We start from the raw sequence: 27,444 nt of genomic DNA, 5'->3' as shown, positions 1-27,444 counted from the left end.
GCAAATCTAAAAGCAGAGCCGAACCTTCCTTAGGATTGAAGCTTTTCAGTGCAGACTCAGGTAGCCAATGGCAGATAGATAGAACTCTAAAGTAATCTGTGATTCTGTGAGCAACTCAATCTGCCTGCCTGCTTTGGGGTAAAAGTTGCTCTTTTTTAAATAAAAAAATCAATATTTACATACATGGTGTGTTGTGAGTTAATTTTGTGAGTTTGCTTGCAAGCAAATTTTATGTGACAGACTCAGATAGCCGATTGCAGAAAGATAAATCTCTAAGTGAATTTGTGATTCTGTGCACAACTCAATCTGACTGACTGCTTTTGGGTAAAAGTTGCTCTCTTTTATAAAAAATCAATATTTAATATAATATTTATATACAAGCCATGCCCACCCAGTCACATGACCACCAAACCATGCCCAGTCAGCAAACCACGCCCACCCATCTCATGATCACCAAGATCACAGAGCCAGTTGTTAAGAAATTTGAATCCCACCCCTGCATAGCCTTCATACCTTTTCTTATGAAACGTTCAGTAGGAGAAATATTAAGGCCTAAATATATCCTAATTAAATCCTTCTTAGCATTTTCTTGCTGCTACTGTCATATAGAACATTTACATTTTACTGAAACTAAAAGAATAAATGTGCAGGTCACTTCCCAGGATATAGGGCTTACTATATTCCATAGAGTTGCTTCTGAGAAGACATGAATGGGCTTTTCTTTTGTAACAAATCAATGGTCTGAAGGGAACATAGATTTACAGATCCAGGCAACAGGCAGACTTAAATGCTAGCTTAGGAAATGCAGGACACATGCATCCAGGGGTTAAAGCATGAGTTAAAAATAGAAGGTGGTCTTTACATCCCCCAATTCTTGGCAAGGAGCTCTTCTTGCAAAATCCCTTGTTCTCCTTGCTAGAAAGAGTGCACATTTTAACCAATTATACAACCAAAATATACAAATATATGTTGTTATGTTGCACATCACATAATTATGAACGTTGTTATTACAAAAATGGAACACTGGTTTTAAAAGATCTCAACATCTTAGCCAAACTATATTTATAGATGCTATAAAATTTAGCCATCACCTGTCAAAAAGATCTTAAACCTCTTTATAGATTCAGCTGGATCAACCCATGACAGGTATTTTCCCAAGCTTTAGGGAAATCTCTGGTCAACCTTCTTCCTCCTCTTCTTTCTCACACATTCCAGCACAGTGTAACTTCTAATCAGAGCTTCAGGGCGGGTCTACACTCCCAGTTGATTTCTGCACAAGCACACCCTACACATCATTTCTCAAGGATACCAATGCATGACCTGGTCCTCCACCACCTTCCACCTATAATTTCTTGCTCCACATCAAAAACAATCTTTTCAGGTTTTTTTTTTTACAAAGTTTACCAATGGAATGTCAAACAACTGCGTATTTTATTTGTTTGTTTTACAAATTCACTGTTAGAACAATGGGATAATTGGCCAGGCTTGGTTTTTTATTGTGTACCAGTTGAAAATGATAAGAATTCTGCTCCTTTCCTGTTCTAGCTGAAGTAATTGCTTTCCTTTCTTTCTCCCTCCTTCCAGAAAGGGAAAAGGATATGGAAAACCAAGCCTAAACACCAAGCCATCGCCATGATCAAAACAAAAGAAAGTGTTGAAATCCAGAAACAGATTTCTTACAACTGGCTTTATTTCCAGCCAGTTTATACATGGGAAGGGAAGTAGCTGAAGAGTGCATTGTGGAAAAGTCCTTAGTAAGACACAAGTATTGTAGAACTTATTTGTTAACATATTCCACGGACTTCTCATAATCTGTGAACTCTGTGAATAAATAGAATGGTCAAAGGTTAATAAGTGATGAAAATAATAATATAAACAGCGAGGCCAAAGAAACAGCATTAGAGGAAGATGTGTACTGCAATTTATAATAGGATGTTCCTGTCAAGTTATTTTTTTTCTAACAATGTTTTCCAATTGCTATTGATTCTTAGCAGTTTTGAATTCTGCAAAAAGACTTACAGGTAAGTTGTATAATATTTTTATATTGCAATAGCATATGACTCACATGTAGATATTATATGTAAATTATAACATTTGTTATTTATTCATGCAAAACAAGCTATGCATAAATGGAGTTATTATGAAACACACATTAATGGTAGCGGTTTCCTTCAGAGAAACGTTTTACATTTAGAAATTTTGTAATGCATGAAGTTGATTTTAATATTTAAACTTCTGATGTCAGTATTTATCTTTGTCCTCTTCTAAGAAAGGAGCAAAACAATATAACAGCAAAAGCAATTATAAGAAGGGTTAGAGAATCATGAAAAATCATTTTCTGTTGCATATAAAAAGTAGCACAAGTTACAAGACACATGCTTCTACAAACTATCCACAACAATGTGAAAGTCTTCCCACTCTAAAGCAAAGATGAAAACCTCTGTGTCATTGTAAAAGAAAAGATCTGGCTGGCTGCCACTGAATCAGATGAGTAGTGCCCAGCAAAATGGAATCATTGTATACATTCCCGTAAATACTCCCTACGCACCAAGGCGAGGTCCTGTCCTGACATCAGAACAATGGTGAGAAAACCAAGCAACCAACAGGGGAAAATTGATTCAAAAGCTCAGTTAAGAATGATAGCAATTCTGTTCTAAAATAGTTATTTCATTTATATTTATGGTTGTAAATTGTGACTTTCCACAAAAGCCCCACTGCTTTTGGATGGACGGACGGAGGGACAGACGGAGGGAAGGATGGACGGACGGATGGATGGATGGATGGAGGAATGCTGACTAGATATATAAACCTTATTACAGTTATAAACCAGCACAATTCTGCATTTTAAGCAACTGTTTGTGTGGTATACTTTAAAAGTTGTATACTTCATACAACTTATAGTATACTAAGTATACTAAAGTATACTTTATAAATTGAAGTTGTGGTGATGGAGAAATACATTTCCAAAAAGCTATAATTTTTAAATACTTTTATAAATAATAAGACTATCATGCTTATAAATCAACCTACTCTTTTACAACATTCCTGTAAAACTCAGTTTGGAGCAAACTTGTTTATGTTATGAAAACGTAACTTATTGGGCTTGTTAGTTTAATAGGACTGAGTTTTTAACAACATGATCTAGTGGCTCTAATGAACACTTATGAATCATAAGGGACTATTAATAGAACCTGAATGCATTGATTCCTAATAAGGACTTAATTGATGGAGATAGCTTTGTATGGCTTCAAAAGAAAGATAAATTATGCTATTGATGTGATCAGATTTTTTTCAATTTAACTCTACTATAAGATGTTCATCACAATCTACCCACATAGTACAGTATATTTGCTACACCAGTGATCCCCAACCTTTCTTATGCCGCGGCCCGGTATCCCCAACCTTTTTTATGGCGCGGCCCGGTACCAGCATTAGCTGGGCGCCGCCTTTTTTATGGCGCGCCCGGTACCAGCATTAGCTGGGCGCCGTGACCTCACCGGAAGCACTTTTTCATCAAAAAGATGGCGGCGCCAGCGCTTTCTGGTGAGCTTTCTACCGGAAAAGCTCACCGGGCGCTGCGCCACCATCTTTTTGATGAAAAGTGCTTCTGGTGAGCTTTCTACCCGGAAAAGCTCACCGGAAGCACTTTTTCATCAAAAAAAGATGGCGGCGCCCAGCATACCAGCGGCCCGGTAGGACTTGTTCCACGGACCGGTACCGGTCCGTGGACCGGTGGTTGGGGACCCCTGTGCTACACAATGGTAATTGGGATTGTAATTTGTCACTAAGTGATGTGGTTGTAAAGCACAATGTCATGTGACCATGCTGCTTAGCATTAGTATTTCCAGTTGCCATTGCATCACCTCCAGTTGTGAAAGGAGGATTTCATGTAATCATCTTCTGTGACCTTCTACTGGCTTCTCCATTGCCTTGGGTGTAGGAAGCCAGCAAAGAAGATCACAAATGTTGATCATATGACTGCAGAGAAGCTTATTAGCAAGCATCATCGGTATTTGGATATTTGCCTAAGCAAGTGCAAATGTGTAAATGTGTAAAAGCAAAGCAGCATATAATAATTGTATCAGGATACAGGTAGTCTGTGACTTACATAAGTTCATTCAGTGACCATTCAAAATTAAAACAGCACTGAAAAAAGTGACTTATGACCATTTTTCACAGTTACAACTTTTGTAGCATCCCCATGATTGTGTGATCAGAATCCAGATGTTTGCTAATTGGTTCATACTTATGACCATTGCTGTGTCCCAAGGTCATCTGGTCACCTTTTGCAACCATTTGGCAAGCAAAGTCAATGGGAAAGCCAGATTCACTTAATAACCAGGTTACTAACTTAGCAACTGCAATGATTCACTTAACAACTGTGGCAAGAAAGGTCGTAAAATGGGGCAAAACTCCCTTCACAAATATCTCAACAACAGAAATTTTTAGCTCAATTGTGTTTGTAAGTTGAGGACTACCTATATTGATTTAGTTAATCAGGTTAATATGGATGCTGATTTATTTCAAGTTTTCTAAGTCAGCTAACTGCAGGTTAGTGGAAAGAATACTTATGAAGAAAGATTCAGCTATCTCTGAATGTTGCACAGCAAAAATTCCTGATGCTTTTTCACAAACATGAATAAGTATTTCAGTAGCAGCATCTATGAAATGTAAAAGAAAAAGTTTATTTTATGAAGTCAAAAGGAACAGTATAAATGGAAGAAAGACAAGTAAATTGCTGTGTCATTTAATGGAAAGAAAGTAGTAAGATATTAGTGATGACCACTATTTTACTACAGTATATTTTCAATCTGCACTTCAGAATATTATCTTTCAAATATCTCCATCCATCTGAGTTTAAAAATAGGGGTGGCAAAGATAACTATTCCCTGGATGTTTTTGATTAGATACCAACAAATGTCTCTTATTTAGTTATCTGGTGCCTGCCTGACTGTAGGGTTCTTTCTTAGTTAGATTCTTTCTGCAGATAGATCTAGAGCTGGCTCACGGGATAAGTACATTTTCTGGGAGAGTGGAGTTCCAGAAACTACAGTAAGTATTACAGAAAGCCAAATGAATTAAATCAGCACCAGGAGGGAGGAAGGAAGAGAGAGAAAGGGAAAAAGGAAGAGGTCATTATCTGATAAGTGACATAGTTTCTTTATGAAGTCTCATTTAAATGAAATAACACTACCCCATACTGTTATTTTGGCACAATTATAGTTGGATGACTCTTTTTTTAAAAAAAGTTTTTATTTTTTAAGACAAACATATACAAACAATACATAAAAACATAAAACCACCTTCCATTTTATATACATACAGTGTGTCAGTTGGTTACGAATCTTTTGTGCAATCCTTTCAGTCGTTACTCACAGTTTATATAAATTTCACATTGTCAAACTAACATATACTTATATATTTATCAATTATTAATCATCCATGACTAAACTATTTATTCCATCATTTTATATGAGATATCCCAAATTTTATTTTAAAATTTATATTGTGCTTTCATCCAATGGTTATATATGTCTACATTATATTTTATATCAATCTATTAAACTTCTATAACAAAATTATCTATTCTGTTACATTATCATGTCTTTTTATCCAACCATTGATAAAACAAATCCCATATCATATAAAATTGTTTATCTTCTTGTTCTCTGATTTCAAATGTCAATTTACTCATTTCAGCACAGTCCATAATTTTCTTAATAACTTCCTCCTGCATAGGTATTTTATCATTTTTCCAATTCTTAGCAAATACAATTCTAGCCATTGTTAAAACATTTTCAATCAAATATTTCAGCTCTTTGTTGTATATTTCCGGTATGATTCCCAATAAAAAGATCTCTGGTTTAAAGTCTATATGTTGTTTTATCATTTTTTCCAACCACGTGTAGATTTTAGTCCAATATTTGTTTGCATCCGAGCATGTCCACCACACGTGGTAATATGAACGAGGTATCTGATGACATTTCCAACATTTATCCGATTTATTCTTAAACATTCTCACAAGTCTCGTCGGGGTAGATGCCACCTGCAAACATCTTATACAAATTTTCTTTATATGCAGTCGACACTGTCATTTTATAGTTTTGAGACCACAATTTTTGCCATTTTTCTAAATCAATCCCATATCCAAAATTTTTCCCCAAGCAATCATCATTTCTTTAACTTGTTCCTCCTCCAGTTTAAATTCTAATAAATGTCCATAAAGTTTTCCAATTACCTTTTCATCAGTACCCATCAAAATTTTGTCTAAATCAGTCAACTTATCATAAATACCTTCTGTTTTAGAATCTTTATCAAATCTAGATTGTATTTGCAAATATGAAAACCAGTTCATTTTTACACCTTGTTCTTCCAACGCTTGCATAGATTTAAGTTCACCCTTTTCATTCAATATCTCACCATATCTAGCTGTTTCTTTTTATATATTATTGGATAAGAAAAAGCTTCAATGGTAGATATCCATAGTGGAATTTTTAAGTAGTATTGTCTTTTTATCTTCTCCCAATTCAAAAACAGAGCCTCTTGAATATAATGTCTTCTAAAATACCCCTGTGTTTTAGTTCCCTTATACCAGAGGAAAGCATGCCATCCCAACAGCAAGTCATGCCCTTCTAAGGTCAATAGTCTATTGTTCCTTAATCCATTCCTTTAAAATGGATTGGGCAGGGCAAACCCTCCTCTTATTCTTGCATCTTGTAACAGTTTTAGTTTTATTCTTGCTATTTTACCCTGCCAAATATATTTCAACACAATTCTATTTAAGTCTTCAAAAAACTCTTTCCCTCATCGGATTGGAATTGTCTGGAATAAATATAAAATTCTAGGCAATACATTCATCTTAATTGTAGATATTCTCCCAGGCTTCTGTTAATTCCATCATTGTTATATTCCCTTCTAACATTGTTTCAATATCTTTAGGTATCTGAGGTAAATTCGCTTTCTGTAGATATTGCTTAACTTTTTCTTCTCAAATATTCTCTTGAAAATACAATTTGCCATAGTAATCTTGTATAATTTTTTTCTTCTCCTCATTTCCATAGCAAACATGTCCTTCTTCATTTATTAATTGACTAATCCTTCTTGATTTTCTTTTCTTTCTCAGTTTATAAGCTAGCCATCTGCCTGGTTTATTTGCGTCTTCAAAGTAATTCTGTTTAGCTTTTTTAATTTTTTGTGCTAGTTCCTCTTTTTCCATTAGTCCCATTTTATGTTTAATTATATCCATTTTATTTTTAATGTCCTTTTTTGTGAGGACTTCTGTAAATCTTTTTCCAATCTTTTATAATAATCCTCCAATGTTTTGAAAGTATTTTTCTGTTTTATATTTCTTTTCCTTGTATAGTCTATTATCAAGCCTCTTGTGAAGGCCTTCATTGTGTCCCAGAGATTCTGTAAATATGTATCCTCTTTTCTATATTCTTTAAAAAAGAAAATGAGTTCTTTCTCTATTTTCTGTTTAAAGTCTTTTTCTTTTAAGATTGTATTATTTAAAGTCCATCTAGATCTCCTCTTGTATCCTTTCCAAATAACTGTCACTGGATTATGGTCTGCCCAAGTGCTTGTTTCTATTTCAATCTCTCGTATGTTAGCCAGTAATTCTGCTGACATCCATATCATATCTATTCTAGACCATAATGCATGCCTGTTTGAGTAAAAAGTGTATTGCTTACTTTCCGTATTTCTCTCTCTCCATGCATCTTTTAAATTAAATTCTTCTGTTATTCAAAAGAAAGATTTTGGTAGTATCTTTCTAGCTTTCTTTGTTGATTTCTGCATTTTATAGTCCAACTGATCATTAATTATTCCATTGAGATGTCCCATCATACAAATATTAACATAGTCCAATTCAATTATTTTCATATGTAATTTCCTGTAAAATTCTTCTTGGTTATCGTTTGGAGCATAAATTGCAATTAAAAGTGTTTTAATGATAGTTGAATGACTCTTAAAGATGCTGTAAATTACAGTGGATAATTATAAGTTTTCATGTATTTCTCATTTCAGATAACAGGACATTATACACTGTTTTTCCTCCTGCTCTTGTTCTATGGCATCTACACGATGACTGAAAGGATTGAATTTATTATCCATGCAATGGTTGTCCTATCTAGGATACCTGAATGGGTATTTCTGTAAATCTTAACTGATTGTAGAACAAAGAAACTGTTCAGAAGCACAGATCTTTGAAATCATAAGACAAGAATATATTCAAGTATATAAACAAAATGAATGGCCTCCAAACTAAGCATCTTTGCAAACATTAGTAATATTTTGCAAATTGATTTCTGGAAGCATTTTTTTTTCCTCTGTGGATATTTTAATGGCTCTTCTGGTGCTATCATCTTTGTCATTCCTCATCTTTTATTAATTTACTAAATGGGTTTTTAGAAAACAATTTAAGAAGAACACTAAAAGTGTTCTTTCACCTAAAGTGAAAAGTGTAATGACTCAGTGTCAAATCTACTTTAAAACTGAGATTGGTACACTTTTTTCTAGTAGATGCTTTTGTTTGTTCCTATTGAACAATCTTTTTAATAGCAGCAATAAATATCACTGTATTGATTGACCATAATTCTAGCTACTATTTGGTTGAGATATGTTATATGTAGGTGGCAAGCTACTATATTGTAATTGCTAAGACATGTTATTTCTTAACCAACAGCTTATTCATCATTATAAGTTTGCTTCCAAAAGAGATTTAATAAATTGATGTAAAATAAAGATAATACTAACAGTTGGTCGTGGGGACTAAATGTTAGCTCCAGGACTAGAATCAGTTACTGTTTGAATATCAGATGTTGGGGAACATAAATGGGAGGGAATGGCATACATAGGACAATTCCTTGCTACTCCAAGATACCAACCCCAACACAACATACAGTGTTGCCAGATTCTATGCATCTGCACTTAAAATTTGTCAGAAGATAGCCATTTTTAAGGAGCACCCAGTATGTCATTATAGAATGCTCTTTATTATGATAGATTTAGTTCGTGGACTGGAGGCTAAAACATATAAAGGATGATTTCTGGAATTGGGAATGTGTAGTTTAATTAAAACAAGGCCTAGCATCTCAGAGGTTGCCACAAAAAAGAGGGAGTCAAGCTATTTTCTAAAGCACCTGAGCGCAGGACAAGAAGTTGAAAACTAATCAAGGAGAAAAGCAACCTAGAACTAAGAAGAAATTTCCTGACAGAACAATTAATCGGTGGAACAACTTGTCTCTAGTAGTTGTGGATGCTCCAACACTGGAAGTCTTTAAGAAGAGATTGGACAACTATTTGTCTGAAATGGTATAGGGTTTCCTACCTGAGCAGGGGATTGGACTAGAAGACCTCCAAGGTCCCTTCCAACTCAGTTATCTCTTCTCCTCCCTCCCCTCCCCTCCCCTATCCTATCCTACTCTTCATTTACATATCCTACCCCTTCTTTTAAATTCCTTTTTGATCTTCATCTTTATTTTAGCTCTTTATTTTTATTTTTATGCCTTTATTTGTAATTTTATGCCTTTTAATTTCTTGTACCCACTCACCTTATGCTGGTCTTTGACCATAATAAAGATTTGATTCGAGATATTATGATATATCAATCTGCTTAAATATAGGCCCTGTTATTATGATCTATCACCTGTATCCGAAGTGCACACAGATAGGATCAGATATAATGACTTTATAGAGAACTCTTAGAACAACCACTGATCATGCAGTAGCTATTTATGAATCAGGAAGGGTAAGCACTTGCAAAATCAACTTCTCTTCCTCAAAAATCTGAAGCTCCAGAAGATCTTTTGCTTCAACTCTGATGGTAAAGAAAGTTCCTGCTGGCTACCACTCTAACTTCAACAAGCTCTGGCTTGAGCAAGAGTAGAAAATGTAAATAGCTACTTCTTGGAGGTATCAAATAGATTTCTAGTCATACTGACTTTGACCTTTAAAAAATTCTGTTCTAATTCATCTCCTCAGACCTGCCCATGAAAATGCTTGATGTCTCTTTTACGAATGAGATTGGGATACTCACAATTAGCCCTTCACACAAATGCAGTAGGCTTCATCTCCCCACCAGTAGTAGGAATTACTGTTTGAAGCATTCCACACCTTTACTCAATTTCCTTTGGAGAGGATTCCAATTGCAGGCACCAAATTTGAAAGCCCCGTAAGAAAAAGAGGAGTGAAATATTTTTTATACGGGTGATGCTGAATCTTGTCCAATATCAGATATTCAGATTTCTGAATAGGGAGGAAAGAGTGAGAGGTACAAGAAACTTCTGACTTGGGCTTATATATGAATCTGCAAGTTTATGCATATGTGAAAAAAAAGTTTATATAGATTTGTTCATTCTGTCTGCATGTATATGTATGTGTTATTATATAACTGGTAATATCACTGAACAGTACTAACCACCAATCATCTGTGAAGTTTACTGCATGTACTCATGGCTCTAATTTTTAAATTACTCTAAATTGTTTTCACAGGAAAGAGCTGGTGAAAGCAGTAAAAATATTTACCTGAAAATAGTTTTTATAAGTTTGCTTCCAAAAAAATGTTAATAAATTGATGTTTAATACTAACAGTTGGTCGTGGGGACTAAATGTTAGCTCCAGGACTAGAATCAGTTACTGTTTGAATATCAGATGTTGGGGAACATAAATGGGAGGGAATGGCATACATAGGACAATTCCTTGCTACTCCAAGATACCAACCCCAACACAACATACAGTGTTGCCAGATTCTATGCATCTGCACTTAAAATTTGTCAGAAGATAGCCATTTTTAAGGAGCACCCAGTATGTCATTATAGAATGCTCTTTATTATGATAGATTTAGTTCGTGGACTGGAGGCTAAAACATATAAAGGATGATTTCTGGAATTGGGAATGTGTAGTTTAATTAAAACAAGGCCTAGCATCTCAGAGATTGCCACAAAAAGAGGGAGTCAAGCTATTTTCTAAAGCACCTGAGCGCAGGACAAGAAGTTGAAAACTAATCAAGGAGAAAAGCAACCTAGAACTAAGAAGAAATTTCCTGACAGAACAATTAATCGGTGGAACAACTTGTCTCTAGTAGTTGTGGATGCTCCAACACTGGAAGTCTTTAAGAAGAGATTGGACAACTATTTGTCTGAAATGGTATAGGGTTTCCTACCTGAGCAGGGGATTGGACTAGAAGACCTCCAAGGTCCCTTCCAACTCAGTTATCTCTTCTCCTCCCTCCCCTCCCCTCCCCTATCCTATCCTACTCTTCATTTACATATCCTACCCCTTCTTTTAAATTCCTTTTTGATCTTCATCTTTATTTTAGCTCTTTATTTTTATTTTTATGCCTTTATTTGTAATTTTATGCCTTTTAATTTCTTGTACCCACTCACCTTATGCTGGTCTTTGACCATAATAAAGATTTGATTCGAGATATTATGATATATCAATCTGCTTAAATATAGGCCCTGTTATTATGATCTATCACCTGTATCCGAAGTGCACACAGATAGGATCAGATATAATGACTTTATAGAGAACTCTTAGAACAACCACTGATCATGCAGTAGCTATTTATGAATCAGGAAGGGTAAGCACTTGCAAAATCAACTTCTCTTCCTCAAAAATCTGAAGCTCCAGAAGATCTTTTGCTTCAACTCTGATGGTAAAGAAAGTTCCTGCTGGCTACCACTCTAACTTCAACAAGCTCTGGCTTGAGCAAGAGTAGAAAATGTAAATAGCTACTTCTTGGAGGTATCAAATAGATTTCTAGTCATACTGTCATGTTTACCGATCAGATCGTGAAAATCGTCGAGGAGGTGGTGTTGCTATATTCTATAAAAAATCCTTACATCTAAAAAATATCCAAGTTACCCAGGAGCTTGCCCTTCCTGAAACCATCATCTGTGAACTATCCTTAAATATCACAATTCGATTCTTACTATGTTACAGAGCACCTGATTATGACATCGAACATGTAAACAAGCTAAATACACTACTAACATGGGCTACATCCTGCCCATACCCTTTTATCTTTCTTGGAGATTTCAATCTACCTCATATTGACTGGACCCTAAATAATTGTACAACTGAAATCATACACACAACCTTCTTCAATGCTATTACAAATCTAGGTCTTGAACAACTAGTAACCAACAACACTAGACTGAACAACTGCCTCGATCTCATCTTCTGCAATAGTTTGAATTTAATTTACCGAATACAAACCAAAGAACCCTTTTCCAGTAGTGATCACAATATGATTGACTTTTGCCTCAACATACGTCCACACAAAAATCACCACAACGATGTCATCCCTAGTTGTAACTTCAAAAAGGCAACTATGATCTTATAGATAACGATCTCTCATCCCTCGATTGGCAATCTCTATTCACTGGATACAATACTGTTGAAGACCATTACAACATATTTTTACTTGAAGTCAAAAGAGTCATCAAACTATATGTTCCAACAACAACTCCAAAAACAAAACAAAAAAGCAGATTACCCATATCAATAAGGAAACTTCAATCCAAAAAGAGATCACTCTGGAGGAAAAACAAATCTGGTCACGTTGCTAATTTCAAAAACCGATATAAAAATTTATGCCACCAGATAAAGACCGAATGCACCAATTACCACATTAAACAAGAGGAAAACCTTCTAAGCACCAATTCCACCCGTGCTTTTTACAATTTTGTAAACAACAAACTAAAAGACTCAAGGTCCATCCCTCCCTTGATAGGACCTGATGGTAAAGACTGCAGCGACGACACCATTAAAGCCAACATCTTTAACACATTCTTCGGCTCAGTGTTTGTAAACAGTAATGGATCATGCCCAATGTTTCCTAGCCGTACCACAGACAACAATAATGATCTAATACATATCGATTTTACAGTAAACAACGTTGAAAAAGCACTACGCAACCTAAAACCATCTCTATCTATTGGACCGGATGGAATATGTGCCTACTTCTTAAGAAAACTATCCGCTGCCATAGCCAAACCTCTAAGCATAATCTTTGAAAGATCTTTCAGAACCAGCTCCTTGCCCAACCTATGGTTACAAGCCACAGTCATTCCCATCTTCAAAAAGGGAGACCCAAGCCTAGTTGAAAATTACAGACCAATCTCCTTATGCTCGTCACCTGTAAAGTCATGGAATCAATTATTAACCAATCCATCATCCTCCATTTAGAGACAAACAACCTACTCTCCAATAAACAATTTGGTTTCAGAAAAAAACTATCCTGTAATCTGCAACTCTTACACTGCAAAAACATATGGACTACTCAACTCGACCAGGGCAAAGCAATAGGCGCAATCTACATAGACTTCTGCAAAGCCTTTGATTCAGTGGTACCACGACAAACTACTCCTAAAAATAAAATCTTATGGTATCTCTGGACAACTGAATAACTGGATAGAAGCATTCCTGTCAAACAGACAACAAATGGTCAAAATTGGAAACGCCCTATCAAATCCAGTACCTGTCAATAGTGGTGTTCCCCAAGGCAGTGTTCTAGGACCAACTCTCTTCATAATCTACATAAGCGACCTTTGTGATCATATCAAGAGCAATTGCGTTCTCTTCGCTGATGATGTAAAGCTGTTCAATACCACAGACAATACTACTACCCTTCAAAAGATCTAGACTATGTATCTGAATGGTCTAACATATGGCAACTCCAAATCTCAACAAATAAATGCTCTGTCTTACATATTGGTAAAAAAATCAGAAAATAAAATACAAGCTGAATAGTCAAGATCTTGTTGATGACCCAAGCTCTGTAAAGGACCTGGGAATACTCACCTCTAATGATCTAAGTGCTAGAGCTCACTGCAACTACATAGCCAAAAAGGCATTAAGAGTTGTTAACCTAATCCTACGTTGCTTTTTCTCTGGTAATATCTCACTACTAACCAGAGCATACAAAACATTTGCTAGACCAATACTCGAATACAGTTCATCAGTCTATGTGATATTAACACAATTGAGAAAGTCCAGAAGTATTTCACAAGAAGAGTTCTCCACTCTTCTACCCGATATAGAATACCTTACGCCACCAGACTCGAAATTCTAAAACTAGAAAACCTCGAATTACGCCGTCTTCGGTCCGACTTAAGCATGGTATATAAAATCATACATTGCAATGTCCTACCTGTCAATAAATACTTCAGCTTTAACCATAACAACACAAGAGCACACAACAGATACAAACTCAAAGTAAACCGCACCAAACTTGATTGCAGGAAATACGACTTCAGCAATAGAGTGGTCAATGTCTGGAATACTCTACCCGACTCTGTAGTCTCTTCCCCAAACCCCAAAAACTTTAACCTTAGACTGTCTACTATTGACCTCACCCCTTTCCTAAGAGGTCTGTAGGGGGCGTGCATAAGCGCACCAACGTGCCTACCGTCCCTGTCCTATTGTTTCTCTTATTCTTTTATTTTTTCTTATATGTACCCATTTCATATATTCACAACTATGTATACACTTGTACTTATTATCTTGTAAACAATTGACAAATCAAATAAATAAAATAAATAAATAAATAAATAAATTCATCTCCTCAGACCTGCCCACGAAAATGCTTGATGTCTCTTTTACGAATGAGATTGGGATACTCACAATTAGTCCTTCACACAAATGCAGTAGGCTTCATCTCCCCACCAGTAATAGGAATTACTGTTTGAAGCATTCCACACCTTTACTCAATTTCCTTTGGAGAGGATTCCAATTGCAGGCACCAAATTTGAAAGCCCCGTAAGAAAAAGAGGAGTGAAATATTTTTTATACAGGTGATGCTGAATCTTGTCCAATATCAGATATTCAGATTTCTGAATAGGGAGGAAAGAGTGAGAGGTACAAGAAACTTCTGACTTGGGCTTATATATGAATCTGCAAGTTTATGCATATGTGAAAAAAAGTTTATATAGATTTGTTCATTCTGTCTGCATGTATATGTATGTGTTATTATATAACTGGTAATATCACTGAACAGTACTAACCACCAATCATCTGTGAAGTTTACTGCATATACTCATGGCTCTAATTTTTAAATTACTCTAAATTGTTTTTACAGGAAAGAGCTGGTGAAAGCAGTAAAAATATTTACCTGAAAATAGTTTTAAGTAAAAAAAAATGTCTATATTATTTTTATTTATTTATTCGATTTTTAATCTGTCCTTTTTACTTTAGAAGTAACTCAAGGCTGTGTACATACCTAATACTCTTTCTCCTTCTATTTTCCTGACAGCAAAACCCTACAAAGTGAGTTGGATTGAGAAAGGGTGGCCCAAGGTCACCCCAGCTGGTTTTCATGCCTAAGGTGGGACTAGAATTCACAACTAGCCACAACATTTGCCTCAGAGAAAAAAACCCTTTGATGGATTCTTCTTTTTTACTTAATGGCTAATGTAGGTAATTATGGTGTTTTATGATAATGTACTTTTTGGCTATGATCCTGCAATAGAGTCATTAAAAATCAATGGTGAGAGTCTTACAGTACTGTTCTGATAATAATGCAATATTCCCAGCATACCTTTCCACAGTAGGCTGAGCATGAAATACAAATATATTCCCTTTTATTTAATTATAAATGGTTAGTTATTTAGAAATGAAAATAATGGAATCTATATACTTTCCTGAATGACCTGAAGATGGGAATTATTTAAACATTTATTGCAATATTTCCAGTCACAGTATATTTCCTGTTAAATAATACTTCCCTTCTAGTACTGTTAGATTTTTCATTGTTCTTTGGAAAAAAATAGGATAGCTGCTATTTTTAAGCAAGCAGGAAAATCTTGAGGATAATAGATAATTAAAAGCTATTTTTATAAACAATAAATGGATTTGCAGATAGTTTAAGACAGGACTTGAAAGTCTCTAATATATTTGCTTGATTAAAAAGCAACCTTTCTCAGTCTGGTACTTTGGACTGTAGTATAGCTCTTACTTTCTTTGTAAACTAGAAAATAATCATTGTAATAACAACCACAATGTTTTTAAATGTCAAAGTGAGTCACATACCTTATCTTGAAAACCATTACAACAGACCTATAAAGAGGGGTACCAGAGCTCCTTACAGCTAAGCCATTTTAATGGCTTGGTGCCCTCACATAATCTCTCAGAGGCCTATGCATGCATATTTTTTCTTGTTATCCTATCAGCATGTTATGAAGTTTGGAGAAGAGCTGACGGTAAGGCACTATCAGGATGTAGTTTTGGCACTCGTTCTTTGGCAAGATGAAGACAATGGTACCTTGCTTCCCATTTGCTCTTGTTCGGCTTTGCTGAGGGGAAAAAACATGAATTAAAAGAAAATGTAACAAACCAGACATTATTGCCACAATAATATAGACAACATAATAGAATGGATATACAAAATGTAAGATTTCTTGCAGAAAAGAAAGCAAGTCAGAGAAGCGTTAGAAATATTCAGATTCCAAATTTGGATGACCACTAAATGGCAGCAAAGTAATGCAGAAATTTGCTGACATCTAGCCATTGTCTAGACTTTTGCAGGTCAGATCTTACAGCTGTAATTCAGGAGGGTCACAAAAAAACAATGTTGTTCTTACTTTCTATAAAATGTAAATGAATGAATCGTGGTATTTTAACACTAAATACATGGCGTGGAAACAATCTTATAACAGAGAAACAATAGATATGTAAATTATTGTATTTTTGTAGCAGTGTTACAGTCCATTAGGTAAATATTTATCTTCTGTGTTAATGTATCTGCCCTATCCTATAATAAGCCAATAGCCATTTCATATATATCTGTAAATATTTTTCTCCTATCAGGTTCTCTTGTTTTAAACTAATGTGAGCACAAATTGTCTGGAAAGCTATGAGGTCAGTTATTGAAACTTAGGTTTGTGAGCTTTTCTGGGGTTCACTAACTTATGAAAATTATCATATGGAACAGGGTCCATATGTTTTAGATTCCATTGCCTTATCTTGCTCAGGGACCCTGCCCTGTTATCCTGCAGATGCTTTGAATCCCAGTTCCTATAATGCCCTTCTGATAGCCATACTGGCTGGAACTTATGAAGCAGGGGTGGGATTCTATCAGTTCGCACCTATTCGCTAGAACCGGTTGTTAACATTCAAAGCAGTTCGGAGAACCGGTTGTTAGAAGAAATTACTGGCCTAATCCTGTAAGGAAGGCAGGAAGGAAACATTCTGGTGTTGCTTACATAAACTGCCTCTGCGTTAACCCTTATTACATTCTTGGCAGGACTAGACTTCCTGTCTCAGGAATGTCTCTGGAGTTTTTCCCCCCTCCTTTGCTGGTACTTTGCTTGTGTGGAGTGACCATTCAAAGTTACAATGGCACTGAAAAAAGTGGCTTATGACCGTTTTTCACACTTACGACTGTTGCAGCATTTCCACAGTCATGAGAGGCCAGGCAAGGAGATGGTGCCTCAATGTGAGTGATATTGAGTTTATTTATTTTATTTTATTTATTTGATTTGCCAATTGTTTACAAGATAATAAGTATAAATGTATACATAGTTGTGAATACATGAAATGGTTACATATAAGAAAAATAAAAGAATAAGAGAAACAATAGGACAGGGACGGTAGGCACGTTGGTGCGCTTATGCACGCCCCTACAGACCTCTTAGGAAAGGGGTGAGGTCAATAGTAGACAGTCTAAGGTTAAAGTTTTTGGGGTTTGGGGAAGAAACTACAGAGTCGGGTAGAGTATTCCAGACATTGACCACTCTATTGCTGAAGTCGTATTTCCTGCAATCAAGTTTGGTGCGGTTTACTTTGAGTTTGTATCTGTTGTGTGCTCTTGTGTTGTTATGGTTGAAGCTGAAGTATTCATTGACAGGTAGGACATTGCAATGTATGATTTTGTATACCATGCTTAAGTCAGACCGAAGACGGCGTAATTCAGGTTTTCTAGTTCTAGAATTTCAAGTCTGGTGGCATAAGGTATTCTACAGCGTAGAGAGGAGTGGAGAACTCTTCTTGTGAAATATTTCTGGACTTTCTCAATTGTGCTAATATCAGATACGTAGTGTGGGTTCCAGACTGATGAACTGTATTCGAGTATTGGTCTAGCAAATGTTTTGTATGCTCTGGTTAGTAGTGTGATATTACCAGAGAAAAAGCTACGTAGGATTAGGTTAACAACTCTTAATGCCTTTTTGGCTATGTAGTTGCAGTGTGCTCTAGCACTTAGATCATTAGAGGTGAGTATTCCAAGGTCCTTTACAGAGCTTGGGTCATCAACAAGATCTTGACTATTCAGCTTGTATTTTATTTTCTGATTTTTTTGCCAATATGTAAGACAGAGCATTTATTTGTTGAGATTTGAAGTTGCCATTTGTTTGACCATTCGGATACATAGTCAAGATCTTTTGTAGGGTAGCAGTATTGTCTGTGGTATTGAACAGCTTTACATCATCAGCGAAGAGAACGCAATTGCTCTTAATATGATCACAGAGGTCGTTTATGTAGAGTATGAAGAGAGTTGGTCCTAGAACACTGCCTTGGGGAACACCACTATTGACAGGTACTGGATTTGATAGGACGCTCCCGATTTTGACCATTTGTTGTCTGTTTGACAGGAATGCTTCTATCCAGTTATTCAGTTGTCCAGAGATACCATAGGATTTTATTTTTAGGAGTAGTTTGTCGTGTACCACTGAATCAAAGGCTTTACAGAAGTCTATGTAGATTGCGTCTATTGTTTTGCCCTGGTCGAGTTGTGTCGTCCATATGTTTTTGCAGTGTAAGAGTTGCAGATTACAGGATAGTTTTTTCCTGAAACCAAATTGTTTATTGGAGAGTAGGTTATTTGTCTCTAAGTGAAGGATGATGGATTGGTTAATAATTGATTCCATGACTTTACAGGTGACGCAGCATAAGGAGATTGGCCTGTAGTTTTCAACTAGGCTTGGGTCTCCCTTTTTGAAGATGGGGATGACTGTGGCTTGTGACCATAGGTTAGGCAAGGAGCTGGTTCTGAAAGATTTTTCAAAGATTATGCTTAGAGGTTTGGCTATGGCAGTGGATAGCTTTCTTAAGAAGTAGGCACATATTCCATCCGGTCCAATAGATAGAGATGGTTTGAGGTTGCGTTGCTTTTTCAACATTGTCTTCTGTGAAATCGATATGTATTAGATCATTGTTGTTATCTGTGGTACGGCTAGGAAATATTGGGCATGATCCATTGCTGTTTACAAATACTGAGCCGAAGAATGTGTTAAAGATGTTGGCTTTAATGTTGGTCACGCCCAGCCAATAACATGACCACCAAGCCATGCCCACCAACTAAGCCACCCCCACAGAACCGGTTGTTAAAAAATTTGAATCCCACCCCTGTTATGAAGCCTACGGTTTCCAGCACCTGCAGGGCATTTAATGATTTTTCCTCTCACTACAGTGCTTGTTCATAAGAAATGAGCCTTGAAGAGCTGACTCAAGAGATTCAGATTTTTTTCTTGCATGTTTTCTGCATTTGTTTCAGGAGAGTAGATTGCTTGTTTTGTTTGCTCCAAGCAAAGGGTTTCCATTTTGTATTATATTGTGGTCTGATCCTGATTTAGGTGATAAATAAATAGCAGGTCACCTTTCTTCCACAATGCCTGACTTGTTGGATGGAACAAAGGGGGTGCTGCCACCCGATGGCCAGTTAGGAGCCAATAAGACTTTTAGGATTCAGGGACAATAGATTCAAACAAACAAATGCCCAAACAATTTTATTGATTTTTTTTTTAAAAATTTTAAGATTTTTTAATCCTATGTTTATTACTTTTATAAACAACTCAGGACAGCAAACATATCTAATAATACTTCCTGCTCTATTTTCTCCAAAACAACAATCTTGTGAGGTGGAGTGGACTGAGAATGACTGATTCAAAGTCACCCACCAAAGTCATACCTAAGGTGGGACTGGAACTCACAATCTCCTAGTTTCTATCCTGGTGCCTTAAACACTAGACCAAACTGGTTCTATGATCTATATATTGTGAAACTCTTGTCATTACCAATACTTTGACACCCAGAGTAGCCCACATCAAGAGGGCGGCAAATAAACGTGGCAAACAAACAAATAAAACAGTGGATTGTATTGCAACAAGTTTTGAACCAAGATAACCTCAAATGGTTAAGCAGTGGTTCCCAACCTTCCTGATATCAGGGACTGGTTTTGGAAGAAAAATTGATTTCCGCAGACCAGGGAAGGATGGTTTCGTGTGCAACCTTCGCTCGCTCATCTGCCACTTACACGGCTAGTTCCTAACAGGCCAGGACCAGGACTGCTCTGTGGCCCAGGGGTTGGGGACCCCTGGGTTAATGTACAGAATGTGTCCAAAATCCAGGACCTATGACTCCCAAAGGAATCAGATTTGGAAAAGTTGAGGCTGTTTCCAGCTGTTTCCAGTTGCTGCTGTGGTCAGGCCATTGCTGTAGTCATATGGTGCCTATTTTGAAGATTCCATGACAGCTCCCTCCTGGTCTTGACAGCTCCCTCCTGGTCCCTTGTTGCCACCCTCCACTCACCCAGCAGCAAGGAATTGAGGCATGATGAAGAAGCAGTAGCTTTAAGAAGAATAAAGAAAGGTTGGTTATTCTTATTGCTTGATGTGCCTCTTCTCTGGCACACAAATGTGCACATTATCTATATCTCATCTTTGTTCAGAAACTCAAGGCATGTACATAGTGCTCCATCCTCCTATATTTCTTCACAACAATCCTGTGAGATAGGCTGAAAGTGACCACATGAGCTGCTGTGGCTGAAAGTAGAGTAGAAACTGGATATCTCTGGTGTCAGTCAAATAGCTGAGCCATTACACCTTAGTCCTTGCCCATCCTGCTTCACTTTTTAACTGGTTCCTATTCTGAAACTGAATGTAGATCAACTTCTCCTTTGACAACATGGAGATCAGTCTTGCCCTAGCCCTCAGGAGGTCACAGGATCCTATTTTTAAACTGTTTCTGACATCTCAGTCGAAGAATTTGTTAACAGTATGTTTATGAACGATATCATTTCTAATAGGCTGCCACTGCTTTCTCTGCCCTCAGTAAGCATCTGATCTGGAATCTCATGCTGTTCTGCTCCTCTTAATTGGGACAAGTAGGATAAAAGGCTCAAAGGTGAGAGTGATTTACAATGCTATAATGCAATCTGCAAAGCTTGCTAAGTAATTTCTTAGCATAGACATGTGAAGGGATTTACAATGCAAAGCTTGCTAAGTTGCACAAGGTTTGATTCCTTCGGCTAAGTATGTCTTATATGTGCAAAGAAAAAGGTGATTTACATCACTATCTCCTTGTCAGCCTTGGACTACAGTATGTAACATTGTGTTAGGGAACAGCAAGTTAATATGGGCTGAAGTAGTACTACTTTTAGCACACAAAACATTCCAGATTCTCAAAACGGTTTTACAAAAATTCTCCGATAGAATGAGGAGAAAAATGTTGACATTCAAGTTTGCTATCCTGATTTGATAGGACTGATCCTGATTTCAATCTTTTCCATTGTTGAGAATAACATAAGACAATGCCATTAAATTTGCTCATTATTATTTATTCTTCCTCTTCTTTCTTGCAACATATAGTTTACTAGGAAGAGCAAGAGTTAGCAATAGTTTATTTTTACTTCAGATGAAGAAAACTTACTGTTAGAATAATTCTTTTTTTCTGACTGTGTGCATCTTCAGAATCTTTTAACACATTAATTAACCCTTAATTTTATTTATTTATTTATTTTTCACATTTCTGAACCGTCCATTTCCCTCAAAGAGGGACTCTGGACAATGTACAATAAATGTCAAAATATTAAAATGCTAGAATTAAGATGTTAGAATTAAAATTTTTAAAGGAGACAAGAATAGTAAATCCCTGTTAAAGATTAATTAACAGAAGCAAAGGGAAGGCTTTCATGGCACCAATCAGCCCCACAGCTCCATGCTCCTTTGGGCTCCCCACATGAGGCTGCATAGCCATGGTTAAGTCCTTTTTGGAAAGCCAGGAGAGTGGGGACTTGCCTCACTTCTGGGGAGGGGAGGAATATCCCATAGGGCAGGGGTAATGGCAGAGAAGGCTCTCTTCCTAGATCCAGTCAGTCAGAATTCTTCACTTGACACAGGCTCTGCAACATACCTTGTCTGTCTGACTGGGCGGGATGGGCCTATGTAATGGGATGAATCCAATTCCATAGGTAGCCTCGCACTATGCCATGTAGAGCTTTATAGGTCACAACCAACATCTTGAATTGGACCCAGAAGCAAACTGGTACTTAATGCAGTTCACAGAGCAGAGGTATTACATGTCCCTTTCTTTGGCCACCCATATAGCTCGTGGTACATTGTGTACCAGTTGAAATTTCAAGATACTCCCTGTAGCACGTGTTGCAATATTCCAAACAGGAAATGACTAGGGCATGAATGACTGGAGAGACTTCCTATCCAGGAAAGGGTTTAACTGATGCACAACATGGAGTTGAGCAAAGGCTCTCCTAGTCATAGCTGCCATCTGCTCCTCAAACAGAAGTCATGAATCCAAGAGTTCCTCCAACTTACACAGGGTGTCTAGGGTAATACAATTTCATTCAAAGATGATAAACTCTTAGATACAGAGGTCTCACCCACAGCTACTGTACTTAGCAAGGTTCAGCTGAAGTCTATTGTTTCCCATCCAGCCTTCCATAGCCCCCAGGCACCACAAAAGAACCTCCACAGCATCACTTTCTTCACCTAGGACAGAGAAAGATAACTGTGTGCATCATCAACATAACGGTGATAACTCATCCTGTGGTGAACAATGAACTCACCCAATGGTTTCATGTAAATGTTAAACAGGAGCAGAAAAAGTACCGAGCTCTGTGACATCCTACAAACCAGGAGCTGTGGGCTGTACATTTCACTCCTTAATTTATCTAGTCCAGCCTCCTTAAGTTTGTAGTTTCCAGATCCATTAGCCAGTATGGGTGGGAATCTTTCTGTTGTTTGATTTGTATCATGCCTTTCATTCATGAAAATTCTGGAAGTTATAGTCCCAAAATCTTGAGAGCCTCAGGTTGGCTTGAGCAATATATAACATGGTAGGTTTGGACTAGAAAGAAAGAAAAATTCCTTGGAACATCCCTGTGTAAATGATTGGGTCAAAAAAAATTCTCCTTTTTATCCCTGATAGTAAGTTGAAAGGAAAAAATGAGGCAAAATAACCATTATCTCCTTTTGCCCTTCAATACTAGCTTGATGTTAGAAAATATGGGCATGGAGAAATGATTGTTTGTGTAAGTATTCCATCTATGGTCCAATGTAAAACATAGTTAACTTTTTGAACTACTGGATTCTTGTACAAAATTAGCCTCCACCTTGCCAGACATCAAATGAAACTACACTGACTTTGTATATAAATGGCATGAGACTGATTTATATACATTCAGCTATGTATAGAATGCTTCTTACAATAGGAGATTTTCATACTTGTTTTAGCTTATTATCTACATTTCTATGGATGCACATCTGGAAATTAACAGTATTGATTACTGTTCAGTGCTCTAAAAAACATTTCATGTTATTTCTTCTCCTAGCTTATACGGGCTTGTAATGCAAAACAGTGTTATTAACTTTTTTTTTGTAAAAATTTTATTTGGGTTTTCACAAAACATAACACAAATAAAATATCTTTTTTTGAGAATAGCACGGTCCTGGGTTATCACTTCTCCCTACAGACACAAACTCAATTTCATATTCATCTTTGTGTTCTATTCCATATCTTATTACTATTTTAACATTTTCTCAGTAATTTTTCCCTTCCCTTAGTTTTCTCAACCTTACTTTTAATTATCTCATTCCTTTCTAAATTCAATTATGTATAACTTTTTCTAAGTTTCAATATCTTTCTAATTATTATATTTATACTTTTGTCTGTCCTGTTTCAATTTCATATTTTCTTTTCTCATTAAACAAAATTTTTCCCTGTAGTTACTTATTGGAGTATGACATCTTTGTATCTTTTAATGTTTGTCCCTTCAACTCTTATTTAAACTTCAATTTATGCCTTTAGAATTATAAAATTCAATATAACACATAACTTCCAATCAAATTCTGCTTGGTACATTCTTAAAATACACACTAAGTTCTTAAAGAGAAAGTGTATATATAACATAATACATAAAATACTTATTCTATTCCAATTCAGCTCTATCATTAATGTTATAGAGAATATACTGTAGAATATAGAATATAGAGAAACAGGGAAAACGTACAAGAATTAAAGGTATAAGCCTATGTAGAAGACATAATGGGTACATTTTAATTGAAAGAGGGATTCTGCAAGGGTACATAAAATAGTATTGTTATATTAGAAATAGAAATGATCTTAGAAAATATGAAACAAGTGTGATTAAAATGATAGATAAAATACTCATTGTAATGTAATGGAATGTTTGTTAATAAATAATTGAAATAAAGAGATGAGAGAATGAAATTAGGAAAGGATGGGAACATTTTAATTATTATTAATGAGTTATAAAAATTTAAGTGAAGAGGAATATGAAAGAAATATGAAAAAATTATTGAAATATTATAAGTGTCCCTAAGGAAGTATGATACTCCATTGAAAAGAAATGTTAGAGATGCTAAAGATTATAACTAACATTAGTGATAGTTATTAACTTTTTAATGTAATAAACGTTGGGAATTTTTGAGCATATTCAAAAAATGGCTGCCAGTTACAAAACATCAATTTTCCATAAGGTAAACTTATAAAGTTGCAGCCCATCATCATATTCTAATTTCCAGAGATGAGCCATACTATGCCCTGCTTACCTTTATTTCTTTTTTCAGTGTAGTGTAAACTCATAGGATTTTTCCCCCACCATGTATATGTATACATCCAAATTAGCTGTGTCATATGTGTGTGTGTATATGTGGTTATGTGCATAATAGTTATATTTTGAGAGCTGAATGCAACAAAATTCCTTTTTAACTGATTAGTGTACATTTAAAGTGTTAATAAAATTTTTATTATTCTATTCTAATTAATTTTCTATTATAAAATGGGCTAGAACTGTGAATAGAAATAAAGATTCTTTTGGGGTCTGGCACTGAATTCCAACATGGAAACTATTATTTAACCCCCAAAAGAAGTACTATTAATTTTTAAAATATCAGATCAGAAAGAGAGGCTGAGAGGCACCATTTGAGAAATATTTGTGGCCATGGCATTAAATTGGGGTCTTATAATAAATATGACGGTGGTGTTTCATAAAAGGCTCTGAGTTAATTATACGTAACAAGAGATGAGGAACTGGGGTTGTAATAACTTGTGAAAGAGGAATAAAACTGACACATTGTGACTTACCTCATTTGTTCTTTCCATTCCCCAAAGGTGGTGAATTTCCCCTTCCCCTAAACATAGCGCAAATCTTCATACCAGAAGTATGCTTGGCTGGCAGTAAAATGTCAGGCATGGAAAAGTTTGGAAGTAGGAGGTAGGAACATTTTTTTTAGAATTCTCCCTTACGCTTACCAGATCCCACCAAACAAAATTTAGAGACCTATATGTACTTGGAAAATTTTAAGTTTGTTTTTCTTTGTCAGTAGGGTGGTATTGTTTTCTATTCTGCCAGTCTCTTTACTAGATTTCTTTATTTTGACTTTTCATTACTTCATTTTTTCAACACTTCATGTTTTCAGATTCTCATAATTTGTTCTGCCATTTTCCCCACGTTACAGCAGGCCAGTATTCTAATTATACAAGGAATTCCCACAATTAAAAGAACGTTTTGTGAAAGACATCTATTGCTCATTAGCTGAACAATTACCTCAATAACTAAAACTAATGTTTTTTAAAAAGCAGAATTAAGAGCCCAGTGCTGTTTGAGAGAAAATCCAGGATTGCTTAATGCTATTGCTTAAGATGGTTTTGCTAGACCTCACCCACACATAGTGTGTGTCAGTACAAGAGCTGGCAAGCAAAAATGCAGACAACACAGTTGATTTCTCTATTTTATGAAATCAGTTAGATGATATATCTAGCACATATTTCTAGCATGTTTTTACAAAACTCCACTGAGAAAACACAATTCAATCATCCGTTTGAATCACTGCTGTTTTAAAACATTTAGCCTACTATTGTTAACTAGGTTAACAAGTTATAACAAAGGACCAGAGTCATCACAGGAGTATTGCAAAAGCATAACTTTGATCAGTAATGTTAATCCAACCCAGAGGGCAGGAAAAATGTGCCTTCTATATACCCCAATCATCTTCTGGCACTGATTTAAAATGCATGTATCAATTTTAATTTTCATTTGATAAATATTGCTAAATGTAACCCATAACAAAAGTTCTTTTGGGGTCTTCCAAAATTATTAAAAGAGGGAATGGTTCCTGAGAGAAAGAAAAGTTTAAGAAACACTGCTTTAAGATATTGCTTTCATTGTAAAGTTTTTATTGCAGTGCTTGGGTAATCAGAATCAGTAAACATCCTATACCGCTTACGAAAAGACACTGAAGTTCAATTCCCTAATTACAGTGTTTTTTACACTGAGCAATCCTTTCTGTTCTCTAAAGGAGAAAGGAAAGGGAAAAAAAACAACCAAAATTCTTGCCCTTACAATTTTTATGCCCTATTGGCCATAGGATACCAAACTGATAACAGAACTATCAGGGGTGTCCAACCTTGGCAACTTTAAGACTTGTGGACTTCAACTCCCAGAATTCCTCAGCCAGCTTTGCTATACATCAAGTCACAATATCGTGCTGGGCAGAGGTGGTATTCAACAGGTTCTGACCAGTTCTAGACAACTGGTAGCGAAATTTTAAGTAGTTCAGAGAACTGGTAAATACCACCTCTGACTGGAGATTTTACAGTATCCTTCCCATGCCACGCCCACAGAACTGGTAGTAAAAAAAATTGGATCCCCACCACTGGTGCTGGAACTTCTAAAAAGAAAAAGTGGCATTGCAAATCCACATCTATTGTAATTTTGAAGCAGAAAACAGTTTTATCTTAATTCCTTAAAGTAAAACTTTAAGATGTGTGGATTTTAACCCAGCATGGCTAGATAGGGAATTCAGGAAATTCAAATTTATATGTCTTAAAGTTGCCAAGACTAAAAAACACATCTTAATCCCTGAGTTGCCTGAAGGGATTTTGACAATCCATTCTTACTTTTGGCATTAATTTCACAAAAATAAAATATGTTTTTTTTAAACCACTCTTTGTAATAAAATGTGATTTATCACAGAACCTGCCGGTTCAGGTGGCAAAATATTGGATGTGTGAGCTTGTTTTTTTCAAGATGCAGCAACATAAAAGCATGCTCAGCTGGGATTTCATCACCTCAGATAGTCCCAGTGAGGATTTTTCATGTGTTCATTAAACTTGATGCAACAAGGAAATAAGGCTTTCAACCTTGCCCTCTTCTATGCAAATTGCCAAATAAATTTACTTCTCCCAAAT

The 27,444-nt window shown here is 36.0% G+C and overlaps 1 long non-coding RNA gene across 1 annotated transcript; it reads left to right on the top strand.

The window, feature by feature from the left end:
* Positions 1-1,723: 1,723 nt before the first annotated feature.
* Positions 1,724-25,628, top strand: LOC148130936 (uncharacterized). The gene is made up of 4 exons (XR_015749121.1): positions 1,724-1,754; positions 1,995-2,021; positions 15,257-15,416; positions 25,366-25,628. It is a non-coding gene; the product is annotated as an uncharacterized LOC148130936 (long non-coding RNA).
* Positions 25,629-27,444: the final 1,816 nt, after the last annotated feature.

This window comes from Notechis scutatus, chromosome 4 (assembly GCF_049901735.1).
Source record: "Notechis scutatus isolate UNSWTSFEM ecotype Mainland chromosome 4, rNotScu1.2, whole genome shotgun sequence".
NCBI classification, from domain to species: domain Eukaryota; kingdom Metazoa; phylum Chordata; class Lepidosauria; order Squamata; family Elapidae; genus Notechis; species Notechis scutatus.
The sequence above is the reverse complement of the archived record's forward strand: the minus strand, read 5'-3'. Positions and strand labels throughout refer to the sequence as shown.